We start from the raw sequence: 21,080 nt of genomic DNA, 5'->3' as shown, positions 1-21,080 counted from the left end.
ACATTTAGGGCAGCCAGGACAAATTTTACAGTATCGGGTCAGTGTCCTGGGGAGTGTGGGGTCAAAGTGTTGATAAAGTAGAAAAATCAGGAGACGTTAGCCAGTTTCATAGCAGGCACTGCAACAAAAGGCCCTACGATGCGTACATGAGCAGAAAAGAAAAAAGAATAAAGTGGGGGACTGGCAGAGTGGTAGGAACAAGGAGATGGCAGCTTACATCCCAGAGTGCTCCCTGTGTCTGCGAGGGTGTCCCCCCTCAGTCTGTAGACATGGTGGATTGGTGACACTAAACTGGCTATTGTGACTGAGTGTGTTTGCCTCATGATAGACTGGCATCCTGCTCCTGGTGTTGTTCCTACCTGGCACCTGTTGCTGGCAGTCCAAGGACCCTGCCCTGGATGAACAGGTTAAGAAAATGGATGGATATAACAGAATTTCTTTATCAGGCTTATAGGTTTATTATTGTCACCGTTATAGTGTACAGTAAAATTCTTAGATGCATGTGCTACGTCAAGTCCATTTACACACACAAGGAATTAAACTGCTGGCACGCCTGCGCGTCAGGGGATCACCAAGGCCCTCAGAGATATGTGTTTCAACTCCAGGGCAGCAGGGGGCACTGTCGCTAACACATCCTATCTATCTATCTATCTATCTATCTATCTATCATACAGTGCCTTTCATATCTATCTATTATATAGTGCCTTTCATATCTATGTATCAATTTATCTATCATACAGTACCTTTCATATCTCTCTATGTATCTATTATATAGTGCCTTTCATATCTATCTATTCTATAGTGCCTTTCATATCTATCTATCTATCTATCTATCTATCTATCTATCTATCTATCTATCTATCTATCATACAGTACCTTTCATATCTCTCTATCTATTATATAGTGCCTTTCATATCTATTCATTCTATAGTGCCTTTCATATCTATCTATCTATCTATCTATCTATCTATCTATCTATCTATCGCAATGCCAGACACACTCTACTGAGCACCATTGCCTATTATTTTGTTTAGCTTTCACTCCATAATAACAATAATAATAAGAAGAATTCTTTCATTCCATTACACACCTGTTTCTTTTCTGTAGCAAAGATATATTATATAATGGGGTGACAAATTTTGGCACCTGAATATTTTTTGGACTTTCCATGTCTTCCTTTAACCACACGGCTTACATGGATAGTTTAAAAAAATACACATAACACAACCATTGCAAGCAAAATGTTTAAAGAATAAAATACCTTGCAGTGGTGCAGTGAAAGCACTGCTGTCTTGCAAAAAGGTGACCAAGTGCACCCTTATCAGGGGTTTGCATGTTCTCCCTGTGTCTATGTAGGTGTCCTTTGAGTGCTTTGCTTTCCACTGTCAGGCCACAGACATGCAGCTTACCATAGGTGGATTAGTGGCACTAAATTGGCCATTGTGACTGTGTGTGTTCGCCCTGTGATGGACTGGCATCCTGTCTCAAGTGTTGTTCCTGCCTGCCACCTGTTGCTTGTTAAGAATAGGTTTCAGCTTCCCCATGACCCTGCACTGGTTAAGCAGGTTAAGAATATGGATACATACAGTATAATGGAATTGCTTTATTAGGCTTATTTGGTCATTATTGTCATGTGTACAGTCGAGTTGCATGTGCTAAGTCAAGTCTGTCTGTCTGGTTGCCATGTCTCAGTCATTGCAACAGATGGTGCATCACAAACACTTACCTTAATAAAATGCATTGTATTTGTCATTCAAACAGATGGTGCATAACAAACATTTGCAGTAATAAAATGCATTACATTTGCCATTCCAACAGATGACGCATCACAAACATTGACACTGCTTTTGGAAATTCCATACCAAAAGGCATATAATATAACAGAGGCATATTCAATGCATGATGTACTGTAAACATTTACAAATAGGGGTCCAATTTGATTACTTAGATTTCAATCAGTCTTAGGTATGTAGTAAAGCTAGTCTGTACATTTAAAATGCTAAGGTCTGTCCATCTGTAACATGACTACTAATGAACTAATGGTGCTAGAAGCTTGATCTTGGTTTTCATTGAAAGGTTCTGGAAATTCAAAAAAATGTAGGCAGAAGCAACCTGGTGGGTACAAAAGTTTTGTAATTGTAATTATAGGACTGTCCTCACAAGCCCATCTACTGATAATTCCCCAGGACCTGGTAGATACTGTATGTTGCCAGAATTCATAATCACTGTATGTTCTTACGCTTGCAAACAACGGGCAGAGTGTTCGCTGTTGTTTACGTCTAGTCTTTTGTAGCATATATTTCAGGGCCACGTATTTCATGAGTGTAAGAGATGGCCAGCAGCCCAACCCGGCTGGGATGCCCAAGAAATGGAAGGACGGGGAAAACAAGCTTCTTTTATGCTACACCTGGGAGTGCCCCAGGTGGTCATCAGGGTTAACTGGAATCACTCCCCAGTGTGATGGAAACCCAAAGTAGGGTTCCACAACTCCCCCTGAGAGCCCCCATGGACCCCAAGAGGGCTGTGCCAAACTCCATCTTCCATGGGGTCCTGTGGGAATCTGAGGCACCTCTGCAACCCAGGAGTTGCTGCCATCTAGTGTTCTGGGTGAGGCAGTACCCTAAAGAAGCTGCTGTCCCCCATCCTTCCATTCCTTGGGGGACCCAGCCAGGTTGGGCTGCCAACCATCCCTTACACGAGTTATAAAGTAGCTTCACAACTTAGCAGCAGACATAATGGTGAACATGTAGTCACAAACTGACAGTCCAAACAGATCTACTAATTCTAATTCACATGACTCAGGCGCCGCCGTAAATGGCAGCCTTTCCAGCCACCTTTTTCTACCTTTTTCTCTATTTCACTGATCACTCCTACCATTTTCTTTTATGTGGACTCGTTCGCTGGACAGTTTTTACTACTTGTGAATTTCCCCTTGGGATTAATAAAGTATCTATCTATCTATCTATCTATCTATCTATCTATCTATCTATCTATCTATCTATCTATCTATCTATCTATCTATCTATCTATCTATCTATCTATCCTTTTGATACTTCCCCATACCAAAACTCCACTCACATCATCTCATTCAGTGGGATCTGAACATGAAGTTCTTTATAGTTTTATATTTCCATTTCCACACTAGGGATTCCCACTTCATGGTACAAACTCATTGCCGTTTTTTCCTGACCACATATCTTCTCCTGATGCCTTCTCCATTCATCTGCTACTTTCAGTTTTTAGATTAGACAAGCCGTACTGCTAGTGCCTAAGAACACAGCCATGAATAAAGAATGGGACCAAAATATCCTATAAGAGCAACTTCTCCCAACCATCCATGAACAGTTTGGTGACCAGCAATGAACAATCCAGCATGATGGAGCACTGGGCCATAATGCTAAAGCGAGAAGCGAGAAGTCCATGGCCAGGAAACTCCCTAAACCTTAATTCCATTGAGAACGTGGTCAAGAGGCGGGTGGACAAACAAAAACCCACCAATTCTGATTCTGCAAGCATGGACTGCCGTCAGTCAGGTTTGGGCCCAGAAGTTGATTGAAAGCCTGCCAGGGCGAATTGCAGAGGTCATGAGAAAGAAAGAAGGGCCAACACTGAAAATATGGACTCTTTGCATAAACTTAATGCCATTGTCAATAAAAGCCTTTGAAACTTATGAAATGCTTGCAATTCTACCTCAGTGCACCAAAGAAACATCTGACAAAGATCTAAAAACACTGAAGCAGCAAACTTTATGAAAACCAATACTTGTGTCATTCTCAAAACTTTTGGCCACGACTGTACTTGACATCACACAAAAAGGGCAATGGGGAGCAGGCAGACCAACAGAAATGGCATCCGACCCAACAGAAATGACGTCCAACATGCCAAGAAGTTCTCCAATCTGTCAACATCAAAATGGAAGACACAAAAGACGTAGCGTCAGTTTGAATTTGATGGCCCAATGCGCTAACCGGCCATTGGAGGATCTAATTCTAAGTAAATCCTGGAACACTCATTCAAAAACGGTCCACTACACTGACGTTCACTCGATTATGTGGACCTCTTTTGCAAATTACTTTGGATAAAAATGTCTGCTAAGGTAATAAATGTAAACACAGTACCTCCTCACTATCCACAGATCCACTTAACTGCTATCATGAAATTTTTAACCCTTTTCACGACACCTGCAGTCTAATCGCACCTTTTCACTGAAAAGGTCCGCTTTCAGGATGTTGTGGGGATGGACATCAGGGGGTTGAATTTGCATTCATGCCCAGCAGAAAAAAATAAGTCTGAGAGGCCAGCCTATCACACAGCAGCAAAATATGTGAGGTTGACCAATAAGCAGGTCTGTAATGCTCTTAGATGTCAAGTTACATTTAATAGATGAATAGATAATTGGTGAGGTCTGCAGTAGGAGTGACGGATGGATTCAAGGTGGAGGTGGGATTACATCAGGGATCGGCTCTGAGCCCTTTCTTATTTGCAATGGTGATGGACAGGCTGACAGACGAGATTAGACAGGAGTCCCCATGGACTGTGATGTTTGCTGGAGACATTGTGATCTGTAGCGATAGTAGTGAGCAGGTTGACGAGACCCTGGAGAGGTGGAGATATGCTCTGGAGAGGAGAGGAATGAAGGTCAGTAGGACCACCAAGACAGAATACATGTATGTAAATGAGAGGGAGGTCAGTGGAATGATGAGGATGCAGGGAGTAGAGTTGGCCAAGGTGGATGAGTTTAATACTTGGGGTCAACAGTACAGAGCAATGGGGCTTGTGGAAGAGAGGTGAAGATGAGAGTGCAGGCAGGGTGGAGAAGAGTTTCAGGAGTGATTTGTGACAGATGGATATCAACAAGAGTGAAAGGGAAGGTCTATAGGACGGTAGTGAGACCAGCTATGTTATATGGGCTGGAGACGGTGGCACTGACCAGAAAGCAGGAGACAGAGCTGGAGGTGGCAGAGTTAAAGATGCTAAGATTTCCATTAGGCGTGACGAGGATGGACAGGATTAGAAATGAGGTCATTAGAGGGTCAGCTCAAGTTGGACGGTTGGGAGACAAAGTCAGAGAGGCGAGATTCTGTTGGTTTGGACATGTGCAGAGGAGAGATGAGGAGTATACTGAGAGAAGGGTACTAAGGATAGAGCTGCCAGGGAAGTAGAAAAGAAGAAGGCCTCAGCGAAGGTTTATGGATGTTTTGAGAAAGGACATGCAGGTGATGAGTGTAACAGAGCAAGATGCAGAGGACAGAAAGATATGGAAGAAGATGATCTGCTGTGTCGACCCCTAACAGGAGCAGCCGAAAGAAGAAGAAGAAGAAGACTATATACCCCCATACGTTAAAAAGTGGTGCATTCCAACTTTCTCTCTGGTTTGGTATTTGGAGCACTATATACAGTACCATCATACGCTCAGTAAATTCGACGCACTTTTAGTGACAGGCTGGCTCTTGATCTGATGGAGCAGAGTTTTTAAAAGCTGCACAGCAATGGTCCATCCCTTCTTGGAGTTTCTCTCATAGCCTGTTCTTCACGCTTTACTTGCTAATGAGCCAAGCCAAGAACTCCCTTCATCTGTTGGCACACACACTGAACCCAAAGGGCAATTAAACACTTGTTAAAAACAAAAAAAAACAAGACGGGACTGTTATCTCGGTTACCGCTGCCGTCTCCACATGCAATTAACGCGGGTGAAGAAAGAATCTTTCGTAGCAGCGGGATGTGATGGCCTCACAGCAGACAGCAGCTTCGGCACAGCTGTGCAAGAAAGAAGACACTTGGCAAACACGCTCACACTTTTTCTACATCTTTATTATTATTTTTTTTTAATGGAGACACCAGCTATAACTCTAAACTGGATGAGCAGTTCCAAAACCTGGGAATGGATGGTGCATGAATGGATGGTTTGGTTTATTTGCATTTCAAATTCATGATCTTTAAGAGTGCCTCTTTACTTGGTAAATGACTAGCTGTCATAATCTGCCAAGAGGGCATAAGAGCAGACCACATCAGGCAGAACCGTATGTACTGGTGGTGTGTTTTATTGAGGCCAACGAAGAGAAACGATAGAAAAGTTATGTAGCGGTGCTACATGATTAACGTTGTCTTAAATGTTAGGTGCCGAGTCCCGTTTTATGTAGTCTTTGGTGCGTCTGTGTAAACAAAAGGGGAAAGGAGAACACTGCAGGACCGTGATCCCCCAAGGTAATTTTCCTGTCCACCCATCAAGCCCATCCGGTTTTTATTATTTAAACAAGATGAGGGAGAGAAGGAAGATAGAGGCGGAAGAAGAAGAGAAAGCAGAACACAACACCGAAACGCATCACAAGAGACAGAGAAACACCGATCCGGGTCGTCATGCGCCTTTCCACAGCTTGCTGTTCTCAATGCCGGACGTGTAACGTTATCTTGCCATTCTCACAAAATCCCGGGGTTCCGTAGTAACAGGAGACACGCCGAGGACCATATGGTGAGACCGTTTTTTTTATTTCGGGAAAGGAGCTAACGATCAAGTGCTTCCATATCGCAGTTACCGCTGGACAGTTTTTAACGGGATCAAGTTCATTATCATTAATCAAGCTCTGGACGATTTCCTGGACTTTACGTTCGTTATGTGTTTCATGTGCGTCATATCTGTTTTATGTTCAGTGTAGGGTCAAGGGAGGGTTTGCTCTGTATATTTATTGCTGCACTGTTTTTTATTATAAAATATTATATTATAAAAAATGTGTGTTAGGGGACGGGGGAAGTGAGATATTTATACTGTTTGGCATTTTGTTTCTTTTCATCTATATATATATATATATATATATATATATATATATATATATATATATATATATATATATATACTGCTCAAAAGAATTAAAGGAACACTTTTTAATCAGAGTATAGCATAAAGTCAATGAAACTTATGTGATATTAATCTGGTCAGTTAAGTAGCAGAGGGGGTTGTTAATCAGTTTCAGCTGCTGTGGTGTTAATGAAATTAACAACAGATGCACTAGAGGGGCATAACCCATCAGCAGGACCAGTATCTGCTCCTTTGGGCAAGGAGGAACAGGATGAGCACTGCCAGAGCCCTATAAAATGACCTCCAGCAGGCCAATGGTGTGAAAGTCTCTGACCAAACAACCAGAAAGACTTCATGAGGGTGACCCAAGGGCCCCATGTCCTCTAATGGGCCCTGAGCTCACTGCCCAGCAGCATGCAGCTCGATTGGCATTCGCCATAGAGTACCAGAATTGGCAGATGCACCACTGGTGCCCTGTGCTTTTTACAGATGAGAGCAGGTTCACCCTGAGCACGTGACAGAAGTGAAAGGGTCTGGAGAAGCCATGGAGAACATTATGCTGCCTGTAACATCATTCAGCATGAGCAGTTTGGTGGTGGGTTAATGATTGTCTGGGGAGGCATATCCATGGAGGGTCACACAGACCGCTACAGGCTTGACAAAGGCACCTTGGCTGCCATTAGGTATCAGGATGAAATCCTTGGACCCATTGTCAGACCCTATGCTGGTACAGTGGCTCCTGGTGCACGACAATTCCTGGCCTCATGTGGTGAGAGTATGCAGGCAGTTCCTGGAGGATGAAGGAATTGATACCATTGACTGGCCACCACACTTTCCTGACCTAAATCCAATAGAACACCTCTGGGACATTATGTTTTGGTCCATCCAATGCCACCAGGTTGCACCTCAGACTGTCCAGGAGCTCAGTGATGCCCTGGTCCAGATCTGGGAGGAGATCCCCCACAACACCATCTGTCATCTCATTAGAAGCATGCACCGATGTTGTCAGGCATGTATACAAGAACACAGGGGCCATACAAAGTGCTGCGTACAATTTGAGTTGGCTGCAATTCAATTTTGGGCAAAATGGGACTAGCCTGCCACATCATTTTTTCACTCTGATTTTTGGGGCGTCTTTGAATTCAGGGCTCTGTAGGTTGATCATTTTCATTTCCATCAAACGATGTGGCATCCTTTCGCTCCTAACACATTACCCAGTCTATATCAGTATAGATATCCACGAGGATTTCTTTCTCCCATTGAGATCTGATGTGTTTTCAAAGTGTTCCTTTAATTTTTTTGAACAGTTTATATATATATATATATATATATATATATATATATATATATATATATATATATATATATATATATATTCACTTTAGTAACTTACCTACTGTTTGCCTTTTGCCTATTTGATTACTGATTGGGAAAGCAATTGGAAGAAGTACGGCTTGTCTAAATCTAACGCCCCTCAGGCTGCCAGGCCACAGGTCTTGGCGGTGTAGTTGCTGGTCCCGTCAATTACAAGTAGAAAGGCTGAACACCATCAGAAGTATAAAAATAAGGACATTTTGGAGCGTAGAGAATCAGGGACTATTTAATCAGTCTCCAATAAAAACACCTGAAGTCATTTAGAATGAACCCATTAAATCTTTAAGGGAATGCGAGAGGCCTGAGGAACCAAAGAGGAACCGGAGGAAAATTAAAAAAAGATTTAAGCCATCGTTGATGTACTGCAAGAACCAATGAAGGAACAAAGTGGTAAACGGCAACGGCCTTGAGGGAACAGCAATGAATGTCACAAGGTACCTTATGGGCAACACTGAGAAGCACCTGGAGCAGCCAAAGCACTGAATGGGAAGTACAGACACGCTAAGCCAGTTACCAGGCAGAGCCTACTGAGCCCTTTCAAATGAATTTCATGGAGACTTTGATGTCCAACCAATTCAGTAATGGAATCGAAATCTCAATGGAATGTAGAAAAGTCAACAAAATCAGGTTAAAAAAATAATAAGGGCTGTGAAGGAACAACTGAGTCCACCAAATGGCCCGTTGTGGGTTATCACACACATGCACATTGGGAGGCAGCTAGAAGGACCAAAAGAAGGTAATTCCGTGCCCGGTCATAGGGTGGCGGAGTGCATTAAACCTTTCTCCTTTATCTCTGCAGACCAGACATGGGAAATTCTGCCTGATTCCGACAACGTCACTTTCCGTTTCCAGCCTAATGACGTCACATCCGGTTCCGGCCCCCAAGAACGTCACGTCCAGTACCGGCCCCAGATAAGGTCACTTCCACCAACCTGTTTTAAAAGCCAGTCATCCTCCATTTGTACTCAGTTCTATCGTTTGGACTCAACCTGCACATTTCTGTTTTACCAAATCTTTGCATTTGCAGGCTTTTTCAAGTATAAGGGTGGCTGCCCCAAACCTCCTTTTGGCGTCAAGGTCTATTCATTTCACAGGGTCCATAACTTCTCTCTGTAGGGCATCTTGAGCAAACAATCTGGCAAGAGAAGACAAACTGCAGGATGAGCATCATGAGCAATGAGTGAAGCACTGAGAAGAGAGGGCCATGAAGAGCCAACAAAGTCAACCACAAGGTATGTTATGTTCCATAATTTCTCTCTGTAGGACATCTTGAGAAACCAATCGGGCAAGAGAAGACAAAGATGGAAAAGACAAATTGTAGGATGAGCATCATGAACAATGAGTGAAGCACTAAGGACAAGGGCCATGAAAGAACAATAGAGTCTACTGAAAGGTATGTTGTGTCCCATAATTTCTCTCTGTAGGACATCTTAAGCAACTAATCAGGCAAGAGAAGACAAAGTTGGTTGAGACAAATTGAAGGGTTTCCACCATGAACAGTGAGTGAAGCGCTAAGGACAAGGGCCATGAAGAACCAACAGAGTCAACGAAAGGGAATGTTGTGAGTTCACAGTTTCTCTCTGTGGGGCCTCTTGAGCAACTAATCAGGCAAGAGAAGACAAAGTTGGAAAATGTGTATTGCAGGATGACCATCATGAACAATGAGTGAAGCCCTAAGGACAAAGGCCATAAAGAACCAACAGAGCCAACCTAAAGGTAGTGTATGTTGTGGGTCCATAGTTTCTCCCTGTTGGGTGATCATGAGCAGCCAATCAGGCAAGAGAAGACAAAGATGCAAAAGACATATTGTAGGATGGGCATCATGAGCAATGAGTAAAGCACTAAGGACAAGGGCCTTGAAGAGCCAACTAAAAGGTACATTGTGGGTCCATATTTTCTCTCTGCCGGGCATCTTGAGCAACCAATCAGGTAAGAGAAGATAAAGCTGGCAAAGAAATATTGAAGGATTTCCATCATGAACAATGAGTGAAGCACTAAGAATATGAAAAACAACAGAGCCAATCCAGAGATATATTGTGGGTTCATAGTTTCTTTCTGTAGGGTATCTTGAAAAATCAAATAAGCACGAGAAGATAAAGTTGGAAAAGACTAATTGCAGGATGAGCACCATGAACAATGAGTGAAGCATTAAGGACAGAGGGTACGAAGAACAACAGAGTCAACCAAAAGGTATGTTGTGGGTCCATAGTTTCTGCCCATTGGGTGAACATGAGCAGCCAATCAGGCAAGAGAAGACAAAGACAGAAAAGACGCATTGTAGGATGGGCATCATGAGCAATGAGTGAAGCACTAAGGACAAGGGCCTTGAAGAGTCAAACAAAAGGTATATCGTGGGTCCATAGTTTCTCTGTGTAGGGCATCTTGAGAAAACAACCAGGCAAGAGAACATAAAGCTGGCAAAGATATATATATATATATATGAGTGAAGCACTAAGGACAAAAGGCTGTGAAGAACCAACACAGCCAACCCAAAGGTATGTTGCATTCCATAGTTTCTCTCCGTAGGACATCTTGAGCAACTAATCTGGCAAGAGTTGGAATAGTGGCATTGCAGGATGAACATCACGAACAGCGAGTGAAACATTAACAACAAGGTCCAAGGACAAGAACCAGCATAGCCAACCCAAAGATACTCTGTGAGTTTATAATTTCTCTCTGAAGGGCATCTTGAGCAACCGATCAGACAAGAGAAGACAAAGCTGGCAAAGATATACTGAAGGATTTTCAACACAAAGAGTGAGTGAAACATTAAGGACAAGATCCTTGAAGGGACAACAGAGTCAACTACAAGAACTGCAGTCTTGATTTGTAAAGCTTTATGGAGCAACTCAAGAACCAAATGGAAGGTCCACCTAAACAAGACTTGGGTAGCAATCGTGGAGTCCTTTAAAATGTTGTGCCAAATAAATTTATTGGGCACCTGGATGTTTAATAAATTCATTTGGCCTGCCATCACGCCATACTTCTTCAAGCCCCTGGATCTTGTTGCCTTCAGGACTTCAGAGTACATAACTAGGAACAGCAGGGTAAGACAGATTACACAACTGCCTCACAAGTCTTCAAACGTACCAAGTATGAGTGCTCATCTCGTTTTGACAGACATTCAATGTTCTGCCAGACTGTGCAGAAATCTTCAAGGTATGGAGAGTCCACTCACAGCCTCAGCAAATGTTTTTCCTTTTTATATTCTGTTGTCGCACGACAAAACACGGCATACGGGACGCCTTTCTTTTGTTTGTAGGTGTTTACCAAACAAAAACGCCTTTCTTCTTTCCTTGAAGGCCTTGAGAAGTCTATGGAACCAACAAAAAAGGTACCTTTATCGGACCACCAATCTCCATCTGGAAGGGTCCGGGAGCAACTAAAAAGCCAAATGGAAGGATACACCAGCTTGGTATCCCAACATCACCACTGTACGTACAGAGAGGCCCTTGGGGGCCCATTGAACTCTCAAATCCACTATTGTGATAATAAAGTAACTCTGTGTGTGTGTGTGTGTGTGCGCCCTCTGGAGAACAAAGGAGAAGAACAAAAGTGTGAGTCCACTAAGTCAGGAGAGAAACAAACAGTGAGATCAACAAGGAGGACAAAAGGGTTGTTTCTAAAATACAATGAGTGCTTCAAGCAGAGGAGGGGGTGGCAGAGAAAGTAACAAATTAGAAGAACAGAATATGAGGTGGAATTTCAAAAATGACAAAAAAGGAAACGTTTTATCTTTACCAGAGCTAAAGTCAAACTCCTCTTCACGCTCCACATGTTACATGAAGACGGCACGGAATATAAGGTCATTAAAACAGCCAAACATAATAAAGTATTGTAACTTAAAAACAATGTACTGTATATGTGGATATTGTATATTGAATTAAGTGTCAGAATGCTCATATTAATGAAAGAGTTTATTGTTAGGTTTTTAAAGAAGTTGCATACATTTCTGAAAACGTGTCTTCATAGGTTATTGAGTGTGGATTGGTGGGCAAAAAATAGCAAAATTATCCAATTAAAATGAAATCTACAACACAAAAAAGTGTGCATGGGGTCTGAGTACTTTATATCAGTACACACACATATATATACTGTATATATATATACTGCTCAAAAGAATTAAAGGGACACTTTTTAATCAGAGTATAGCATAAAGTCAATGAAACTTATGGGATATTAATCTGGTCAGTTAAGTAGCACAGGGGGTTGTTAATCAGTTTCAGCTGCTGTGGTGTTAATGAAATTAACAACAGATGCACTAGAGGGGCAACAATGAGATGACCCCCAAAACAGGAATGGTTTAACAGGTGGAGGCCACTGACATTTTTCCCTCCTCATCTTTTCTGACTGTTTCTTCACTAGTTTTGCATTTGGCTACAGTCAGTGTCACTACTGGTAGCGTGAGGCGATACCTGGACCCTACAGAGGTTGCACAGGTAGTCCAACTTCTCCAGGATGGCACATCAATACGTGTCATTGCCAGAAGGTTTGCTGTGTCTCCCTGCACAGTCTCAAGGGCATGGAGGAGATTCTAGGAGACAAGCAGTTACTCTAGGAGAGCTGGAGAGGGCCATAGAAGGTCCATAACCCATCAGCAGGACCAGTATCTGCTCCTTTGGGCAAGGAGGAACAGGATGAGCACTGCCAGAGCCCTACAAAATGACCTCCAGCAGGCCACTGGTGTGAATGTCTCTGACCAAACAACCAGAAAGACTTCATGAGGGTGACCCAAGGGCCCCATGTCCTCTAATGGGCCCTGAGCCAACTGCCCAGCAGCATGCAGCTCGATTGGCATTCGCCATAGAATACCAGAATTGGCAGATGCACCACTGGTGCCCTGTGCTTTTTACAGATGAGAGCAGGTTCACCCTGAGCACGTGACAGAAGTGAAAGGGTCTGGAGAAGCCATGGAGAACATTATGTTATATATATATATATTATATATATAAAATATATAAAGCAGACTCGATGTGTCTATGTGTGTTTGTTTGTCCGCCATACAAATCTGCACCGGGCGTCCGATCGCCACCAAACTGGGGATGGGGCTCCTTTGTGACCAGGAGGAGGTCATGGGGTATGTTTGGTTCGGAATAATGTTTGTCGTGAAGGGCAGGGCACCTTTTCACCGACACAACGTTCGGCACACGTCCCCATACTTATCATTGACAAGATGGCCACACGTTGCAACAGATGTTCGCAGCGGCGCCATCTAGGGGCACCATTGGTACCTGTGCGTTGCTCTTTACCCATGTTTCTTTAAATTGCCAAGAGATGGCGGAAGTGTCCAAGTATGACAAGGCCGACAGTTTTGATCAGGTGAAGGGGGACTGCCGTATGGATGTAAAATATGAACGACCCAGTGCGCGTGACCGGCTGACACACCCGTGTTTCTGTACGTCACACTCCCACACACACTGACAGTGCTGTATTTCATTCGCCACGTTTGAACAGAGACTCACCTTAAAAAGACAGCATCCTTCCCCCACCATTTTCCCCATACGCAGCAGCGGTTGTTTGTCACTTCTCTCTGTAGTTACCATCACCAACGTCCATTAGATACCAGCTCACTTCAACACAGACGCTCCTTACAAACAGAGCACCCCTCCCTGCCATTTTTTCCAGTACAGTTTCAGTGCTACTCTTTCTCACTGGCTTTCCGTATTTGTGGTGCTATTTGCTCGCTTTCCGACTCACAGTACGATTTCAACGTTGCTCTTTCTGACTGACTGCTGCTATTTGTTCACTTTCTGACGTATTGTAAATAAGGTAAATTCATCTCACTGCGGTGCTTATTCCGTACCTAATACCACGTAAGACATTATACTTGTCCTGCTTTTCGCTAATATAGCCATACCAACGAAAAAAAGACTTGGAATTGGAAGGTCTACTTCAGATGCCAGAAGAAAGTCTATTTCAAGGGCGTCTGAAACGCCACAGCAGACAGAATCTAGAGTGGAGGAACTTACAATAAAATGTGAATCGGAAAAATGTTTCATTTATTTCTATGTTCTGTTTCTTTCATTTGGGAAATCCACTGGTTATAGATTCCTGGGCAACGTCGGGTACTCCTGCTAGTATATATATATATATATATATATATATATATATATATATATATATATATATTACTGTATATGTGTGTATTCAGTATATATATATATATATGTATATATACAGTATATTATACAGTATATATTACTATACAGGAACAAAAGTAGGTCACAGTTGTGAGTATGCGAAACACAGAGATATTATTCTTGCATTATTATTATTCATTTATTAATTGTTGCATTATTTATTTGTATTATTTGTCTTATTATTATTAAAGTGTGTTTGAGTATAGCAATCATAACCTGCATGTCTTTTCCATATGAACAACTGCAAAAGAAGAGTAAGAGGAGACATGATTGAAGTGTTCAAAATTATGAAGAGAATTAAAGGCACTATATAAATAGAATGTATTATTATTATTATTATTATTATTATTATTATTATTATTATTATATTAATTAGTCCAGTCCCAGTGGATTGAGACAGTGACTTTAAAATGAGTTCATCAGGAACACAGGTAGAAACTTTTTAAGGGTAAATTACACACAAACTTTAGGAAGATTTTCTTCACAGAGAGGACAACAGACATGAATGGAATAAATGACCAAGTTGCTTGGTAGACACTAAGACTTTAAAGACCTCCAAAACTCAACTTCATGTTATTTTAGAACAATTAAGTGGATAGGACTGGCGAGCTTTGATGGGCTTAGTGGCCTGTTCTAATCCAGGTTGCTCTAAAATTCTTACAAGTATTTATATATTAGTTGTAATTCCCATTCAATTAAAAAAACAGACCTCAACAATAAAGTTTGCACCATGTAATGCATATGTCTATTTTATATGCCATTTGGTATGGGATTTGTGAGAGTGTTGCTAATATTTGTGATGTGCCATCTGTTGGAATGTACAGTGCAGTGCATTTTTTTTACTACATGCATTACAAAATATATTCCAATTGATGGTGCACTACAAACATTCAACAGAAAGTAACTGCCAGATTGATGGTAATGAGCTTATCCACCCTAATAAAAGGACAAGTGTCTGTTTGTGCTTGTGTGTGTGTGTGTGTGTGTGTCCATCCAGTTGCTATGTCTCTTTAGAGTTATATGCCATTTGGCATGATATTTGTAAAAGCAGTGTTAATGTTTGTGATGCACCATCTGTTGAAATAACAAGAGCAAAGCATTTTATTTACTGTATAGATAGATAGATAGATAGATGGGAAGGAAGGAAAGGCACTATATAATAGATAGATAGGAAAGGCACTATATAATATACAGATATAAAAGGCACTAGATAGATAGATAGATAGATAGATAGATAGATAGATAGATAGATAGATAGATAGATAGATAGATAGGAAAGGCACTATAAAATAGATAGATGACTGGCAGTCCCTGTGTGGACACCCGCAGGGCATGCCAGGTCATGTAGTCCAGAAGGACAGCCCAGTTGGGGTCCATGGGTGCCTCCAACTGGTGCTGCCAGGAAAAGACCTCCCTGTTTTTGTGGGACTTCCACCTCAGCCTTCCTCCTGGGTCCTCCATAAGAGAAGCTGCTCCAGGTAGGAAGTCAATCAGAGTCGGGAGTAGATGGACAAGGCTGCATGGGAGAAGTAAATAGTGTAAGGAGCAAGAATTCAAATGTACATTGTTCTCTGAAGAGACGCCTGTAAACTGTATTTCTTTAATATAACAATATGTGTTTTGAATCCAGGGCTGTCTTGGTGGACTTGTGGCTGGGGTTTGGGCTCAGTAAGCCTCCTTACTGTCCTTTGGCTTTAAAAGGACGGCCACCCGAATGGAGGTGTCATTGACTAAGGCGACGATCCAGAGAGAGAACTTCGTTTAAGAGAATGTGCTTCACCAGGAGAAGCCTGACTATCGAGGCCACCTGCTTACATGGCAGCTCCTTTTGTTGTTATTTCACGCCATTGTGCATTACTTTTGTTTGAAAGCTACCTTACTAAACAGGGAGGGCTGTGTTAGCTCCCCACACTGCTCTTTGTTTGTTGACCCTTTGTCCCAGGACCATCACATTAGATTAACTGGAAGACATCTGAATGGGGGAGTGTGCGTGAGTGGGCACTGTGATTTACTGGCATTGATTCTTGCTTTGCTCCAGGACTGACTCTCCCCACCATCCAGAATTGGATAAAGCAAGTTTTGAGAATGTTACATTATACTATTAAAATGTTAAATGTTTTTTCTCTTGATATGCTGGGTCCGGAAACTTTCCTCTGATTATGTCTTAGTAATGCCCCCTTAAAAATGAAATAAGCAATGACATTTTTCTTGGCGTACATGCAGTACAGGATAGATAGCCGGAGTCACTAGAGGCTAACTTAATTCTATGACATGAGCACAGGGTCTCTTAAACAGGGGTGGGGACCCAAAGTGGGGCGCAGATATGTTTGTGATGGGACACCATGTGATTGTGTAGTAAAATTAGCTAAGGTAATCCAATTCTGTGAATATAATTATATATATATATATATATATTGTGGTACCCGGCCGGGGCTGGAGCCTGGCCGGGACGCCCAGGAGGACCGGAGGAGGGCTTGTGCCTTCTCCAGACTGCGAGGGGGCGTCCGCCCTGGTTATGTTGGGGGCCTCGGGTAAAGGGCTTGGAAGCCCAGCGCTGTAGGGACCCGTGGCCACTGCCAGGTGGCGCCCCAGTGCCTGAATATCTCGGGAGCCCAGCACTTCCGCCACACCAGGAAGTGCTGGGGAAGACGACAGGGACCCCCGGATGGCTTCCGGGTGCACAGCCGGCACTTCCGCCACACTGGGGTATGGCTACGGAGGAGTGCCGGGAAGCAGCTGGAGCCCATCCGGTTCCTATTTATCGCCTCCCTCCAGTCATTGGTGGATGTCGGGTGGAAGAGGACAGAGCTGGAGAGAGGACGGAAGGCGGCCAAGAGAGAGGCACAGAGACTGTGAGGCCTGGGCATTTGGGGGAACGGTGCTGGAGGCATTGGGAAGTTCACTGAAACAAATTGTAAATATATTGTAAATAAACAGTGTTTGTGGGTGAACATACAATGTCCGTCTGCCTGTGTCCGGTCTCAGTTCACAATATATATATATATATATATATATATATGTATATATATATATACTCAGCAAAAAAAATTCCCCCCAGAAATGGCCAGGAAGTTGCAGGTGCCTTGGTGGAAGAGTGGGGTAACATCTCACAGCAAGAACTGACAAATCTGGTCCAGTCCATGAGGAGGAGATGCACTGCAGTACTTCAAGCAGCTGGTGGCCACACCACATACTGACTGGTACTTTTGATTTTGAGCCTCCCTTCATTCAGGGACACATTGTGAAACATTTTTAGTTTATGTCTTATGGTGTTGACTCTTTTAGTGTTCATACAAAATATTTACACATTAAGTTTACTGAAAGTAAAATCAGTTGAAAGTCAGAGGACGTTTCTTTTTTTGCTGAGTATATATATATATAATGTAGTCGCCCGTGTGAAGAAGGGTCAATGGAACCTGAAAATTTTGGGATGCCAACACGGCCCCTCCCATATTTACTAATAATATTAGTCAGTCAGTCATTGTCCAAGCCGCTATATCCTAACACAGGGTCACGAGGGTCTGCTGGAGCCAATCCCAGCCAGCACATGGCACAAGGCAGGAACAAACCCTGGGCAGGGCGTCTTACTAATAATGCCCAAAACAAAAACAATGCTGGATGGCATGGGAAACAACAACAAATGCAAGTGCCATGTATCCAGGTCATGTCGAATTCTGGTCTAGAGGGCTGCAGTGGCTGCAGGTTTTCATTCTAACCATCTTCTTCATTAGTGACCTGGTTTTGCTGCTAATTAACTTCTTTTGCCGTAGTTTTAATTCACTTGGCTCAGGTGCCACAGTTGTTTCTTTATCCTTAATGAGCAGCCAAACAATAATGAGACACAAAACAAGCCGCCACATGACCAGCTCACCACAGTAACTGAAAATAAAGAAAGGTGAAGGTCTCAGTAAGGTTGATCTCTCAGGTCACCAAAACATTTTGACAGCGTTCTTAGAAAAAACAGAAAATTCAATAGTTTTGGAAATGTCTGCTGTGGCAGAATGAGAGCAGCAACCAGCCATGGAATTAAATAACGGGTTTAATTAATTTAAGCAAGAATCAGCTTCTCATTAAGAGACTGGTTGGAGTGAAATTGGTTGCAGTTTGACGTTCCAGTTTAGCGGGTCATCTGTCAGCTCATTTCAAATCTCACTTCTGTTTGGCTTTCATTTAATGAAGAAACAAATCAACTCAGAAGGCTGAATCCTTAAAAACAGTGCAATTCAAATAAAGGGAAAAGAAGTTAATTAGCAGTGACTGATTAGGAGAAGGGTTAGAATGAAACCCTGGAGCCACTGCGGCCCACCAGACCCGTAGTTGACACCCCTGGTCTAAATGTTTCAAATCTGTCTATGGGTCCTCAGACTCTGAGTGGTGTCCGTGGTCAGTGATGCCTCCTTCCTGGTGGTCATCCCTTTGAAGCTCTGGGACCACAAGTGTGCAGGGTCAATCGCCCTCAATGGGTGGTTTCTCAAGACTGCGGGAGAAGAAAATGACAAGACTATTAGCAACAGCGCCCCCTCTCAGCCTTGGGGTGTTATCACATAACTGGATGATTGATCCGGCAGACACATATGCGTGACAATATACATTTAAATTATTTACTTTTTATCTTCTCTTGAGTTTCTGTAAAGTTTTAATTTCCCCTTGGGGACAAATGAATTACTGTATTTAATTTAATCTGATGATATTACTGCCAATATTCTGATGAAAGAAGCAATGGACACTATGGACAACTCAGAGCTTGAACTTCATGAAATGTTGATTCGTTCAGAATTGTAATGTAGTTAGCGAGAGCATTTTGAGCTGTAATAAACTAACAGGGTGGCGCAGTGATAGCGCTGCTGCCTCACAGTTAAGAGACCCGGGTTCACTTCCCGGGTCCTCCCTGCTTGGAGTTTGCATGGTGTCTGCATGGCTTTCCTCCCACAGTCCAAAGACATGCAGGTTAGGTGCATTGGCGATCCTAAATTGTCCCTGGTGTGTGCCCTGCCCTGGGGATTTGTTCCTGTGTTGGCTGGGATTGGCTCCAGCAGACCCCCGTGACCCTGTGTTAGGATATAGCAGGTTAGATAATGACTAACTGCACTATGAACGTTATTTTTATTTCCATTGGTGTTGGAATAAGCTTTCAAACACTATAAAACTGCCAGTGAACATGTCAGGAACACCTGGAAAAAAATGTTACAGAATATCTACAAGTAATATGTCCAGGAGCAGCATGGTGGCACAGTGGTAGCGTTGCTGCCTCGTAGTTAGAGGAGACCTGGGTTGTGCTTGTTCTCCCCGTGTCTGCGTGGGTTTCCTCCCACAGTCCAAAGACATGCAGGTTAGGTGTGTTGGCGATCCTAAATTGTCCCTAATGCGTGCTTGGTGTGTGGGTGTGTGCCCTGCCCGGAGTTTGTTTCCTGCCTTGCACCCTGTGTTCGCTGGGATTGGCTCCAGCAGACCCCCGTGATTAGGATATAGTGGGTTGGATAATGGATGGATGGATAGATAAACTAACAGATTGCTGGTCTTAGGAATGACAATTGCAAATTTCGGCATTATTAATCAATAAGTTGTGCCATTTCAGTATGTCTCACCCTGAAGCACTACATAAAGTAAGTAAGAGCGCAATTGAGTGTGAACTCTTTAAGAGACAAGAGTCACCAGAAATGAAAGGTTTTGAACATATTTTCACACATGTGCACCTGGGGTCCAGGGACCACCTTCCAGGTTCTATGGAAGTAAGCAGTACCACCCTTGGATGAGAGGGAACATTAACTCTTGTAGTGTCTTCTCCTTTCTCTGCAGTATCACAAAGTTGCCCATAGGCACGCCCACAAAGTCCAGAGAAGACTCCGCCCCTTCGTGTCCCAACATTAAAAAAAGGGAGGTGTTTCTGGAAAGTGCCATCGAATTCTGACCTGATGCACGAGAAAGACAGAACTCTAAGCTGAGTCACGCCCACAAAACCCTGAGAAGGCCCCTCCCCTTCCAGTCCCAATAATATAAATTGGAGCTGCTCCTGGAAGGTGGCGTTGCATTCTGACCTGATGATCAAGAAGAACAGAGCTTATTGTAGAAGGTTTATAGAATATGTTTACTATTTTATGTCTTTCTTTGATTCTATGAAATGGGCTGAACTGATTGGTACCCCAACTATCTCCCAGAGTGCTTTTGTCTACTTCCAGGCTGCGGTAAAATGTATAAATTGTCTTTTACAGTGGTGCTGTCATGTAATGGACAGGCGGCCCATCTGGAGAGTGCTCCTATCATGTACCAGAGGATGCCAGGATGGGCTCCAGCTCCTTATAATCCTGTAACAGGAATGGCAGATTCAGACTATTATAAATGGCTGGCCTGTAAAACACAAAGTTGTTGGCCCCATTTAGCACCACTGCGATCCCTAAATGGACCCAACTGTGACAACTCTGGGAAAGCCTCTTGTGATTGTAAAAGCAAATTCAGTCATTTGACGGGCACCGGTTAAGTCTCCTTCCCAGCTAACCTGCACTTTGGTTAATGTCTCAGCGGCAACGAGGCGGGAAACCAGGAAAAAGATTCAAGGCCATAGGAACTACGAGCAAATCTAAAATTACCGACATTCTTATCTTGGCAGAAATGGCCTGAAACAGACTTCCTGCCCCCAGCATTTTAATAAACTGCACATGAAAACTGTTAAGGAAACTCGAGTGCTTGGCTTCAAAAACCTTTATCTAGGAGAAAGTCAGAGATAGATAGGATTTTAATTAAAACAAGCCACCTTGAGTATTTGAGGGCTTCTGTCC

General features: G+C 42.9%; 1 protein-coding gene across 1 annotated transcript in view; it reads right to left on the bottom strand.

Annotated features, from left to right (window-relative positions):
• Positions 1–21,080, bottom strand: part of LOC120534935 (nuclear receptor subfamily 5 group A member 2-like) — a 158,103-nt gene that overhangs the window by 68,831 nt on the left and 68,192 nt on the right. The window lies entirely within an intron of this gene.

The sequence above is a fragment of the Polypterus senegalus genome, chromosome 9, assembly GCF_016835505.1.
Source record: "Polypterus senegalus isolate Bchr_013 chromosome 9, ASM1683550v1, whole genome shotgun sequence".
Taxonomy (NCBI): domain Eukaryota; kingdom Metazoa; phylum Chordata; class Cladistia; order Polypteriformes; family Polypteridae; genus Polypterus; species Polypterus senegalus.
This window is presented reverse-complemented; position numbering and strand designations above follow the sequence as displayed.